The following is a 14,279-nucleotide window of genomic DNA, read 5'->3' as shown; positions in this document are numbered from 1 at the left end:
CAACTATGAGGCCCAACCACGAAGGCCCAAGGCTCGTCCGTAATCGCAGGACTTCACGGATAGTGCATCTCCATGCCCAAGGATAACACTCCGCTACAGCTATCTCCCTTGATTTATGAACGCAGGTATAGCCACGGTTCACCCCAAGTGCCAGACGCGTCCATGTCCCCCGAATGAGGATAACCCACCAGATAACAGGACAGGTGATCCCAAGCTCTTGGGTGCAAAGTGCAGGATGACTCCAAAGTTCTCCAACGAGGACACCCGTTGAATACAAGAACAGAGCTCCCAAAGCACACACCAAAGTAAACCCCGCATCCCCAACGAGGACACCCGTTGAATACAGGAGGAGGCCTTCAATCATCAGGCATACCCCTGGAGGCCTTCAAGCTTTTCACGGACGTCCCCCTCCTTGACCGTCTCAAGGAGAGAATTCTTCAAAGAGTACCTGCAACAAATACATTAGTAAAAATAACCTCCATTGCTCCTCTCCATGCAAGCTTTGTCCTGAACTCAACATCAAAAGTATATAGACCAAACACAGGACGCGTCCTAAACCTTTGGGCGCGTCCTAACCTTCATAAATCCAAACTTGTTTCCTCATCAATCGTTCCTTATAGCATTCAAAACCACAGGACACGTCCTAGAATCTAGGGCGCGTCCTTAACCTTATTAGACTTGTACCATCTCCTCTAAACCATCACGCACAACATCTCATTCCTTATGACGCGTCATCGTTAAAGTTGACGCGTCATACAGCTTCCATCGCTATAAGATTTCATCTGCTAAGCATTTTCAAAGATATCGACGTGTCCATATTTCACGGGCGCGTCCTTTCTTGACCATGCACTCATCTTGCCTCGTAACATTTTCTTCCCAAAACAGGCACGTCCTTTTCAATGTGACACCAATTTTGACTTGTAACCAGCCCGCGTTTGACCCAAGTCAATCCGATAATCTGGGCTCAAGGATCTGTCCCTTCTCTTGGATCGCCCCTTGGAGTTATGGGTATTGTCATTCTTTTTTGTTTCTGTAAGCGACTGCTCGATCGCTTTGAACGACTCCACCTGCGGAAGCACATCAGCTAGTGATACTGGGTCCTTCCCTTGTAGGTGCTTCCAGAAATCCGTCCCCACACGCAACCCAACTATAAGCAATATTTTCAATATTTCATCAGTTGCACCCCTCACCAAAGTAGATTCTGCATTAAACCTCTTGAAATACGAAGTCAAACTTTCTCCTTCCTTTTGTTTCACATTAGCCAGCGTGGTAACATGTGGTGTGTACTTCACCGCGGCTTGGAATTGTGTCAAAAATAAAGTTTTCATCTGTTCCCAGGATGTAATTACACCTGGACCAAGTTTTTGGAACCACTGCTGAGCACCTTCTCTGAAAGTGGCTGCCAATAGACGGCATCGAGCCAAATCAGGTACTTGATATACGTCCATTTCAATGTTAAAACGCCCCAAGAACTCCACAGGATCAGAATTCCCGTGAAAATGCAAGTCATTGGTTGTGTTCCTGTATCCCGCGGGCAATTGCGCCTCCCTCACAACAGCAGCAAAAGGAGAAGGAGCTTGCGCAGTCGCCGTTACTCTTCCTCCCTCAAGATGGTTGAGCAACCTCTTGAGGTCATTCACATTAAACGTCCCTACCCCAGGAATGGTCTGAACATTAGGCTGTTGGGGTTGCTCTGCGACTTGCTGAAATTCCCCTTGATTACCCCCCGGGTGTTGCGGAGGATCTCGCCGCCCCTCACCCTGAGGCTGCGGCGGTGGCATGTTACCATTTTGGTTCTGAATATTTTCCCGTACGCGAGGTTCATCTTGACCGCGTCGCGAAATTTCGTCATTGTTCTGCATTATTACTTGAATTCGCCCGCCGTCCTGATCATGAGGACGCGCCTCAGACCTATTACCAGTAACGCTGTGGGAAGCTACGGGAATAACGACGGGGCTTCCCCAGCGGAGTGTGCTCCACCTCTCCTACCATTGTAAGGGGCTCTTCCGTATTGATATCCCATTCTTCCTCGTCCATTCCTCTGATATCCCCGGTAGTAATTCCCGGGCCTTCCTCGCGGAGGGGCACGCTCGTGCTCGTGGTGCCGCATCCCGTCATCCCTTTGGAATGCGGGGGGCACACGCGTCGTGTCACGGGGCCTCGCTTCTCCGGCGTTTCCTTCCTTTTGCCATTCTACCAGCAACATCCTCAAATCGTCATCCTCCAACCTTATGCCAAGCCTCCTTTTCAAGGCTGAAAGATCCCTTCCTTCCTCATCTTTGTTTTGAGTGTTCTCCGCACGACGACGCTCGTTTATCGTACGCCCAGACCTATGTGGGTGTGGCACTACCTGGTTACCCAGGCGAGGCCTTTCTCTGCCATCAGTGTCTTCATCCGCAAGCTCCACAATAGATTCTACATCATCAGAGTACTCCAAGCGCCATGGAGTAATTCGCGGGTTTTCCCCGCTCCCCTGAGTATCTCCTTCAACTTCAGGGGCTTTTCCCAAGGCGTGACCGTGACGGGGGAAACGACGACCTCTCCTCGTCTTTCGACGCTCCACCGTGTTCAGCCTTGAGTTAAAACTGTTAAGAGTATCCCCCATGCGATATAATTGCTCCAATATATCAGCGTTGCTGATGAGAACTGAAGGTGTCCCCCCCACATCCGGAGCCATTGGTGGATCCGCCATGTTTCTGGGAACGTAAGGTTCGTGGCGAGTATAGCGCCCCCCGCCTTCTCCTTCTGACCTGCTGTCACTTCCATCATAAGAACTTCCATCACGATTGTAAGACATCTTTTCCTCCTAAGATTGCGACCTTAATTAGCCCCCCTCCTTCTAGCGCCAATTTGTTGACGGAGGAATCTGGTAACAACAAAGATTGAGGTTTCTCGTCGGAACTAAGATCTGTGACAGTGGTTCTTTGCCGGAAACTTAAGCGGTGTGTGGTTGATTGTGGTTGTTTTAGGCTGAGATTGATCAGAGTAAGTGGTGGCTCTCTTATCAGCTCTCAACTTCTTACCCTCTCAATGTGCCTACGTATCCTTTATATAGGGATCAAGCCTGACGTAGTTCTCGTAGAACAAGAAGCCTGATGGGTTTAGACTTCTTATTCCTAAGTCCAGTAGAAGCCCATCCAATATCTGTCTTCCGCTAGCTTTAGGAATGTCCAACTATGAGGCCCAACCGCGAAGGCCCAAGGTTCGTCCGTAATCGCAGGACTTCACGGATAGTGCATCTCCCTGCGCAAGGATAACACTCCGCTACAGCTATCTCCGTTGATTTATGAACGCAGGTATAGCCACGGTTCACCCCAAGTGCCAGACGCGTCCCTGTCCCCCGAATAAGGATAAACCACCAGATAACAGGACAGGTGATCCCAAGCTCTTGGGTGCAAAGTGCAGGATGACTCCAAAGTTCTCCAACGAGGACACCCGTTGAATACAAGAACAGAGCTCCCAAAGCACACACCAAAGTAAACCCCGCATCCCCAACGAGGACACCCGTTGAATACAGGAGGAGGCCTTCAATCATCAGGCATACCCCTGGAGGCCTTCAAGCTTTTCACGGACATCCCCCTCCTTGACCGTCTCAAGGAGGGAATTCTTCAAAGAGTACCTGCAATAAATACATTAGTAAAAATAACCTCCATTGCTCCTCTCCATGCAAGCCTTGTCCTGAACTCAACATCAAAAGTATATAGACCAAACACAGGACGCGTCCCAAACCTTTGGGCACATCCTAACCTTCATAAATCCAAACCTGTTTCCTCATCAATCGTTCCTTATAGCATTCAAAACCACAGGACACGTCCTAAAATCTAGGGCACGTCCTTAACCTTATTAGACTTGTACCATCTCCTCTAAACCATCACGCACAACATCTCATTCCTTATGACGCGTCATCGTTAAAGTTGACGCATCATACAGCTTCCATCGCTATAAGATTTCATCTGCTAAGCATTTTCAAAGATATCGACGCGTCCATATTTCACGGGCGCGTCCTTTCTTGAACATGCACTCATCTTGCCTTGTAACATATTCTTCCCAAAACAGGCGCGTCCTCTTCAATGTGACACCAATTTTGACTTGTAACCAGCCCGCGTTTGACCCAAGTCAATCCAGTGCCAAATTTTGGGTATAACATTTATATATGGCGTGCCAAGTCCGCGTGTTCTTGTATTATGCATCCGTACCCGTGTCCTTGCTTCGTAGAGTGCAACTGTGCAAGTCGGATGTTGACACCCTAAACACATCTTGATTTCTTTACCTTCCACATTATTGACATGGGAATACGCATTTGCAGTCTCCGACCTTCTTGCTTCTTGATGGGAATTGAAATTGCAGTTAGAAGGCAATGAGTCAAATTTGAAATCTTTTACAATGACCATAGATCCTGGCTGCCTACTGCAACACTGAAGGTTAAAGTATGTCTCATCCTATATTACTCGGACTCTTCAGTTTACCTTCGAGTACCGTGTCGGATACTCGACATTTGGACATGGACACTCGGACTCAGACACTTATTTTAAGCCAAAAACATGATATTTTACAAAATGTTGCCGAGTCTGATACTTCGGACACGTCTAGCCGAGTCTGAGTAACATAGGTCTCATCTTTTCTTTACTTGCCCGTTTTGAATCAATTTTCTTTGAATATCGGTCCTTTACCTTTAAATACAGACTGGGATGACTTTACTAAACTCCAAGCATACTATAAAGGCTTTGGAAATAGAAAATGTTGAGAAAATGCAACAATCCGAGGACGGCGCTATTACTTCTGCCATTAAAAGGCAGGAATAAGTGTAGTTATGGAGATATAGGAGACGACGAGACTGGCAACAATAGCATCAGCTGTAGCTAAAACATCCAGATGTAACTAAACCAAAGAATAGATGGTAAGTGAAAAAGAACATTTAGTATTGCAATTTCATTATGGAACCGCAGCTTGGTTACTAGATGTCTAATAATCAATTGTGATACTGTGACTAAAGCAAATAATATACGGTAATTATAATGCATTACAAGCACCCAAACAATAACAGGAGATGGATGAGATATATCAATAGAAAACAAACAGGAAGAGTTGTTCACAAATCGCAGAAATCAAATGGATATCTTAGTAACACTCGAAACCAGATGGGACTTCTTTGCCGCAGTTATTAAGAACTAACTGAGTGCAATAGGAACATTTAAGTTAATTCCCAGAATATTGGCTCTGATAGCAGTACAGAGACAAACTGCAGCTTCAAGATCGACAAGGCCTTGGATGAGACTGCAGCAAGGCAGCGTTGGAGGGGAACCAACATCTACTTTAACCAAGTTGAGCACATTGGCACATACTCCTAACTTCAGTCCATCGCATTTACCTCTAGAATAGTAAGTCGAAGTTGTAGAAACCATATGTCATCGGTTTTAGAAAGTTAAAAACCGCAACAGCAACCAAACTAGTGGTTTGCAGGAAACTCGGTTCCTAAACGCACACCCTTAACGCTTCTTGATTTCTTTACTATCCACCATTATTGACTTAGGAATGCGTGTTTGTGGTCTCAGACACTTGTTTTTTGATGGGAATTCAAGTTGCAGTTGCAAGGCAATGGTTCACATTCCTCCAGTGAGCTTTGTCTTCGTTCTTAGGTAGAAACAAAAAATGTTGAGAAAAACCAACAATCCTCAGACAAGGCTATTCATGCCATATACAGCGCGAATAAGTGTAGTTACAGAGAGACAGGACCAGCAACAAAGATGCAGCTCTTGAAGCAGTATGCTGCTCACTCGTTCACAGATACTCGATTGTAAAAAATTCAGTTAGTTACACACACATCTACCTTCATTGGATGACAGAATAGGTTTAAATGTATGAATAAAGTGGTAATGGTATGTAGTGAATCTTGAGTTATGAACTATATGTGTAAATATATTTTCACTCATTTGTTGGAAACAGTTCAATAGTAGATGTTTAAGACTAGATGTTGAATACTCAGTTGTGATATAAATATTGATTGGAATTTGGAAGTGACTAAATTAAAGAATAAACCATGATAATGCATTACAAGCACTGAAACAATAAAAGGAAATGGATGAGATACATCAACAGAAAACAAGCAGGAAGAGTTGTTTGTTAGGGCGAAAACACGCGCTAATATTCACGCAAGTATACGCGTTCGCAAGTAGTATAAGATATAAATCAGATTCGTTCCCACAGAGACTGGTTTAGGTTAATTTCAATTTATGCACCTATGCAACAATGTATGGTTATCGCTCAATGCTAAGACAAATAACAAATTGGGTTTTTATTAAACTAAGAGATTATACTAAATAACATTAACTAAGAGAATTGAGGTTAAATTAATATATATGATAAACATGGGATCCTAACTTCATTAAATACTTCATTCAATAGCCTTATTGTTTTTAACCTTAGCATGTGATGGTGATGACACTAATCAGATAACACGAAACTGATAAACGCCAACTTTCATTGCACGAGTACCATTCTACCAGACATCCACAAAAGAGATAGAAGCTGAATAGGCACCAATTATATTGAGACCCTATATGTCTATAGAATTTGACAACATAACGGTTTAAGAACAAGTTATCTATCTTGATTACATAGGGCAAGTAAAACGGTTAGAGTTACCTACGAATCATGCATACACGTACATGAACCTATGCTAGCATGGCAAGTTCTAAACCTCTATATTCACTGTCGCTTTAATAGAGATTAACACGCGATCTTATATGTTAGCTACGCACATAAGACGAATAAGCACAACCATACTAGGATATCATACAATCACCACACACCAAGATATCGAAACAATTAATTATTGAAATCCATAAGTAAATCCGCTAGAATCCCATGACAACGATTAGCCCATAATCGAACTCATCGTCACCATGGGTTCCAATGAAAACATGGTATAAACAAGGTCTTAATAAACTAAATAATAATCAAAGTACGAATAAACGAGATCTAGGTTCAACAAGAACGAAAACGAGCATCCAAAGTTACAACTAATTCAAAGAATCACAAGTTGAAAACAAGATCTTCTTTTTCGGAGTTGTTCTGTGCTTCTAGGTCTTCTCCTTGGTATCCCCTTCGCTTCTTGCGTAAAACACAATCTTCTTCTTCTTAATTCCCCCTGTGAAAACGTCTCAAATCTACTTATATAATAGTCCCATAAAACTCAGATTACATAGAAGTTGGAAGCCAAACAGAAGTAGAAGTCTAAAATAATTCAGCAAAATTCCCGACCCTGCGCGGCCGCTCAGCATAGCTGCGCGGGCGCGCAGGTTGCTGCGCGGCCGCTCAGCATAGCTGCGCGGGCGCGCAGGCCTCCACTGGAAAAAATCCAAGTTTGCTCCGTTTCTTCGCCGTAATCTGCCCGTTCCTTTCCTCTCGCAATAGTGAACACATGCCAAGGCTTATTCTTGATGATTCCTCCCCCGAAATGCAACTAATACCCTGAAATGCATGAACACTAGAAAAACGCATCAAATACATAAAATACTTGATTTCAATACACCAATTTAAGCCATTTTAAGACGTTCTAAGTGGTATAAAATGCCACTTATCACACCCCCAAACTTAAATCGATGCTTGCCCTCAAACGTCACAGACTCAAAAACAAATAAAAATATGAATGAATACAATCTATATGAAAATGCAGCGATCCCCCTTACTACAATTAATCAACCAAATTGCCACATCTCAACGAATGCAGTTAGACAACTAAAGATCAATAACTCATGCAAACGGTCATACAACCAGAAACGTGGTGTGTGCAAATGCTTAACAGATATGCTTCGGAACTAGACCAATTACTATGACTAGACTATCCTCAAGGCAATCCTACGATTATACAAAGAATAAAAATTCCAGGCACAAAGTGATATACAACACTACAAGAACTCTGGAGCTTACTACGGAATCGTGCTTTTTATTTACAACTCAAATGCTTATTTGACCGTGCAATGAGTGAGGTCCACAAAAGACTTATACAATGATATCCATGTAACGAGCGTTAGGTTAGCGGATCCCAGACTCTAAAAGCCTTAGGTCGCTAGGCACAAAGTCCCCTAAGAACTTAATAACTCGAATACCAAAGAGCCCACTCTTGATCAATTATGCCAAATTTTATTTTTTTTTTAATTTCTGAGCAAGTGCGTTTCGCTCCATCTTGCTCAACCCTAGACTACTCGCAACATACGCGAGCCGGCTACTAGCCATTTGACGCCTAGCCACAACTAGCAACAACTTCCATATTTTTTTCTCCAAAATTTTTCTTTTTCATGTCTTTATCACTAAGAACCTATAATCGAATTCTAAGCATAATAAGTAGATTGACCTTGAAAACAACCAAATCATAACACAATCTAGCCCTTTCGCATTCTCTAAGACTTAGTGGACTTACAATTGTTTCTAGCATGCATATCAACCTACACAACTTAATATCACTTTAATGCTATCACTACACTCACATCAATATCACAATTCAGTCGATACATCATTGCAAAAGGGATCATGGTAAATGCATGAGCTACATGACATTCATAAAAAAAAAACTATATGGCATAAATTATGCAACTATATGAACTAAACTATCATGAATATGCAACTAAATGACACACACACAATATTCCTTAACTACCACCCCCATACTTAAAATTTTCAATGTCCTCATTGAAGGCAATAATAAGGATTTCAGGCATACCTAATTAGCGGGAGATTCACCCTCGTCGGGTGGAGGATCAGGTGGCCAATCAACCTCGCCACCAGTGTCTCGAACAACAGTACCGAAAGCATGTGTCAAATCTGCAGCAAACTGACGGTGAATGTCGTGCATGGCCTTCATACGCCTAATTACTCGCCTGTACTGCTTGTCACCAACACCAGTCCTATCAACTACCTGCTGCACATGAGAAGAACCCTCTATAGGCACTGGAGGATCCGTTCGGCTACCCTCTACATCATCAAAGATATATCCCAACCCCTTGTCAGGGGGTGCACCTAAGAATGAATAACTCAAGTGATTTGGTAGTGGGTTGAGCTCAAGTGTAGGAGCATCTTCAATAGACGACTCGAGACGATCCTGAAAAATTTTCAGCTCTGCTAACCTAAGAGAATCGAATGGCACATCCAACTTCCTCTTCCACAGAGGTGCATTCAAAACCTGAATTTGCTCTACTTTAAAGCACTCCTCTTTAGATGTGGGTACTTTTATTTCCTTGAACACATTGAAAGTGACCTTCTGATTATGAACCTTCATCGTAAGCTCTCCTTTTTGCACATCGATCATAGTTCGGCCTGTAGCCAAGAATGGTCTTCCTAAGATAATGGGAATCTTCTTATCTTCCTCGAAATCAAGAATTACAAAGTCAGCAGGGAAGAAGAGTTTATCCACCTTGACCAAGACATCCTCCACTATACCTCGTGGATAAGCGATGGAACGGTCAGCTAGATGCAATGACATGTATGTTGGTTTCGGCTCAGGCAGACCAAGCTTCTTGAAGATAGATAAGGGCATCAGATTGATGCTAGCTCCTAAATCACATAAACACTTGTCGAACGACAAGTTTCCGATGGTGCAAGGAATAGTGAAGCTTTCAGGATCTTTAAGCTTCGGAGGCAACTTCTGTTGCAGTACAACACTGCATTCCTCCGTTAGAGCAACGGTCTCTAAGTCATCGAGCTTCACTTTCCGAGAGAGAATACCTTTCATAAACCTCGCATAGCTAGGCATCTGTTCAAGAGCTTCAGCGAAAGGTATGTTGATATGAAGTTTCTTGAACACCTCCAGAAACTTCTCAAACTGTTTATCCGGATTTTTCTTCTGCAGCCTCTTTGGAAAAGGATGTGGAGGATAGATCTGTTTCTCCCCTGTATTACCCTCAGGAGGAGTGTGTTCCACAGTAGTCTTCCTTGGTTCCACCTCTACTTCCTTCTGAACATCTTCTTCAGCCACAACTGCATTTTCTGAATCTTGAGATTTTTCAGGCTCTTCATCTTGCTGAATTTGGGGGCTTGCAACCTTTCCAGACCTTAAGGTGATGGCGTTCACATGTTCTTCAACTTCCCTCTTTCCTGGATTGGCTTCTGTATCACTAGGAAGCGTTCCTGGTGGTCGATTCAATAAGGCATTAGCAATTTGCCCTATTTGGTTCTCCAGAGTCTTGATAGAAATAGCTTGGCTTTGGCATATAAGAGCCTGGTTTTTGCACATAAGCCTCAACTCCTCTAATTCAGATTTTTCATTCGAAGATAGACCTGCATCATGAGTTTGTTGTTGAAGTTGGAGTTTATGCTGAAAACCAAGAGAGTTGAACAGCTTATTTCCAAACGGCTGGAACGGCTGTTGCATCACATTCTGATTGTTGCTCCAGCTGAAGTTAGGATGATTCCAGTTGTCGGGATGATAAGTGTCTGGAACTGGTTGTTGCGATCTCTGAAAGTTGCTCACAAACTGAGCTGAGTCGCTAGATATAGCGCATTACTCTGTCGCATGCGGACCTGCACACAGCTCACAAACACTAATTATCTGCTTAACACCATAGTTAGCCAGAGAATCGATCTTCATAGACAACGCCTTTAGTTGAGCAGTGATAGCCGTAGCTGTATCCACTTCAAGAACTCCTGCTACCTTGCCCTGTGGATATCTCTGGGTTGGATACTGATATTCATTAGCAGCCATCAGTTCAATTAGATCATAAGCTTCCTTATAGCTCTTTGCCCATAATGCTCCGCCTGATGCTGTATCGAGCATGGGTCTGGACTGTGCTCCCAACCCATTGTAAAAACAAGTGATGATCATCCAATCAGGAATTCCATGATGAGGACACTTCCTAAGCATCTCCTTGTAGCGCTCCCAAGCTTCACTTAGCGATTCTCCCGTTTGCTGCGCAAATTGAGTAATAGCATTCCTGAGTGCAGCTGTCTTCGCCATAGGGAAGAATTTAGTAAGAAAATTCTGAGCAAGATCTTCCCAAGTAGTAATCGAACCAGCTGGTAGAGAGTGTAACCAGCTCTTAGCCTTGTCCCTCAAAGAGAATGGGAATAGTCTCAGCTTCACAGCATCTTCAGAAACACCGTTGAACTTGAAGGTGTCGCATATTTCAATGAAATCCCTAATGTGTGTATTGGGATCTTCCGTTGGAGAACCCCCAAACTGGACTGAAGTCTATACCCATTGAATTATGCCAGGCTTGATCTCAAAGGTATTAGCTGTGATAGCTGGCCGGACAATGCTAGATTGAATGTCATTAATCTTGGGTTGAGAAAAATCCATCAAGGCTTTCGTTCGTGCTGCTGGATCTCCCATTGTAATGAGTACCTGAAACATAAACAAATAAACCGTGAAAGTAAAAGAATCCGAGTCAGTGAACTTTAACGACCACTGATGACAAGCACATAAACTAAAAATTAACACCGAGTCCCCGGCAGCGGCGCCAAAAACTTGTTAGGGCGAAAACACGCGCTAATATTCACGCAAGTATACGCGTTCGTAAGTAGTATAAGATATAAATCAGATTCGTTCCCACAGAGACTGGTTTAGGTTAATTTTAATTTATGCACCTATGCAACAATGTATGGTTATCGCTCAATGCTAAGACAAATAACAAATTGGGTTTTTATTAAACTAAGAGATTATACTAAATAACATTAACTAAGAGAATTGAGGTTAAATTAATATATATGATAAACATGGGATCCTAACTTCATTAAATACTTCATTCAATAGCCTTATTGTTTTTAACCTTAGCATGTGATGGTGATGACACTAATCAGATAACACGAAACTGATAAACGCCAACTTTCATTGCACGAGTACCATTCTACCAGACATCCACAAAAGAGATAGAAGCTGAATAGGCACCAATTATATTGAGACCCTATATGTCTATAGAATTTGACAACATAACGGTTTAAGAACAAGTTATCTATCTTGATTACATAGGGCAAGTAAAACGGTTAGAGTTACCTACGAATCATGCATACACGTACATGAACCTATGCTAGCATGGCAAGTTCTAAACCTCTATATTCACTGTCGCTTCAATAGAGATTAACACGCTATCTTATATGTTAGCTACGCACATAAGACGAATAAGCACAACCATACTAGAATATCATACAATTACCACACACCAAGATATCGAAACAATTAATTATTGAAATCCATAAGTAAATCCACTAGAATCCCATGACAACGATTAGCCCATAATCGAACTCATCGTCACCATGGGTTCCAATGAAAACATGGTATAAACAAGGTCTTAATAAACTAAATAATAATCAAAGTACGAATAAACGAGATCTAGGTTCAACAAGAACGAAAACGAGCATCCAAAGTTACAACTAATTCAAAGAATCACAAGTTGAAAACAAGATCTTCTTTTTCGGAGTTGTTCTGTGCTTCTAGGTCTTCTCCTTGGTATCCCCTTCGCTTCTTGCGTAAAACACAATCTTCTTCTTCTTAATTCCCCCTGTGAAAACGTCTCAAATCTACTTATATAATAGTCCCATAAAACTCAGATTACATAGAAGTTGGAAGCCAAACAGAAGTAGAAGTCTAAAATAATTCAGAAAAATTCCCGACCCTGCGCGGCCGCTCAGTATAGCTGCGCGGGCGCGCAGGTTGCTGCGCGGCCGCTCAGCATAGCTGCGCGGGCGCGCAGGCCTCCACTGGAAAAAATCCAAGTTTGCTCCGTTTCTTCGCCGTAATCTGCCCGTTCCTTTCCTCTCGCAATGGTGAACACATGCCAAGGCTTATTCTTGATGATTCCTCCCCCGAAATGCAACTAATACCCTGAAATGCATGAACACTAGAAAAACGCATCAAATACACAAAATACTTGATTTCAAGACACCAATTTAAGCCATTTTAAGACATTCTAAGTGGTATAAAATGCCACTTATCATTTCACAAATCGCAAAAATCAAATGGGTATCTTAGTAACACTCGAAACCAGATGGGACCTCCTTGCCGCAGTTATTAAGAACTAAGCTGAGTGCAATATGAACTGATAACTCCGGTGAGTGGGCGGCTCCGTCCGACGGCATTCCTGGATCTTCTGTGCGGGGGTGAGGTGTAGCTGCTGGTTGGGCGCCTGCAAAACAACACCGGAAGGGGGGTTTGGCTCCCACGGCGCCTCCGGTGTGAGAATAAGAACAGGCTTTGGAGAAGATGAAGGTATGTATATATGTAGTATCGAGGCTGATGTGTGTGTGTATGGATGTGTATATGTGATGGCTGCTGTATGTTTTTGAATGTATGAGAGTGTGTGAGTGTAAATGAGTCAATATTTTCCAACCCCTAAACCCTTCAGCCTTGGGGGTATATATAGACCCAAGGTAGGGTTTAGGGGTAGTTACCTCTAAATCTGGGCTGTTGGATTTTGGGAGCGGAGGACGCCTGGCTTGGGGGGATGGCTTACACGTGTCCAGGGGAGGACCACCTTCAAAGTGTCCTAACGGCCTCTGACACGCGCCGTGCTTGTCTGGTGTGTTGGTTGTTGATAGCTGTCGAAGTCACGTGCCCATGTACCCTTGCTTGGCGGGTTGTGGGATGTGCATGTGCTTGCTAGGAACCCCCCTCATGGTGGCTTGAGTCCTGATCCGGATCCGGGTAGGCATCAGGTCCGGGTTCCGGGTTGGTTCCGGATCCGGGTCATGGGATGGGCCTGGGCCTGGTCTCTCCATTTGATTGTACTAGGAGAGGGGGTCTCGGTACATCGATTGAGCCTGGTACCCTTTAGATCCAGGTTAAATCCTAGCCGGGTCTCTTATACCCTATCATTTGCCCCCCACTCCCTTATGCAGATTTTCTGGATGAGGGAGTAGAGTAGGATTACATGGTTGCCTTGGGGGAAAAATTTCCGCTCCTGGTTGCCCCCAAATCCGGATCTGGTGTAGTGGATGCCAATCCGGATTAAGGTAGGATGGTTGATGCCTTAGAAACTTGGGGGAAAAATTTCCGCTCCTGGTTGCCCTCCAATCCGGATCTGGTATAGTAGATGCCAATCCGGATTAAGGTAGAATGGTTGATGCCTTAGAAAAATTTCCGCTCCTGGTTGCCCCCCAATCCGGATCTGGTATAGTAGATGCCAATCCAGATTAAGGCAGAATAATTGATGCCTTAGAAAAATTTCCGCTCCTGGTTGCCCCCTCAATCCGGATCTGGTGTAGTAGAGATATCTGGATTGATCTTGGGTAATTTTCTCTTCCAAATCTGTATCCGGTTGACAATGATCCGGATTAGGGCTCTTGATCCGAGT

General features: G+C 43.5%; 1 non-coding gene across 1 annotated transcript; it reads left to right on the top strand.

Annotated features, from left to right (window-relative positions):
• The first annotated feature begins 10,826 nt into the window (after positions 1 to 10,826).
• Positions 10,827 to 10,933, top strand: LOC141683305 (small nucleolar RNA R71). Its single transcript, XR_012560226.1, has one exon. It is a non-coding gene; the product is annotated as a small nucleolar RNA R71 (small nucleolar RNA).
• The last annotated feature ends 3,346 nt before the right edge of the window (positions 10,934 to 14,279 follow it).

This window comes from Apium graveolens, chromosome 1 (genome assembly GCF_009905375.1).
Source record: "Apium graveolens cultivar Ventura chromosome 1, ASM990537v1, whole genome shotgun sequence".
NCBI classification, from domain to species: Eukaryota; Viridiplantae; Streptophyta; class Magnoliopsida; order Apiales; family Apiaceae; genus Apium; species Apium graveolens.
The sequence above is the reverse complement of the archived record's forward strand: the minus strand, read 5'-3'. Positions and strand labels throughout refer to the sequence as shown.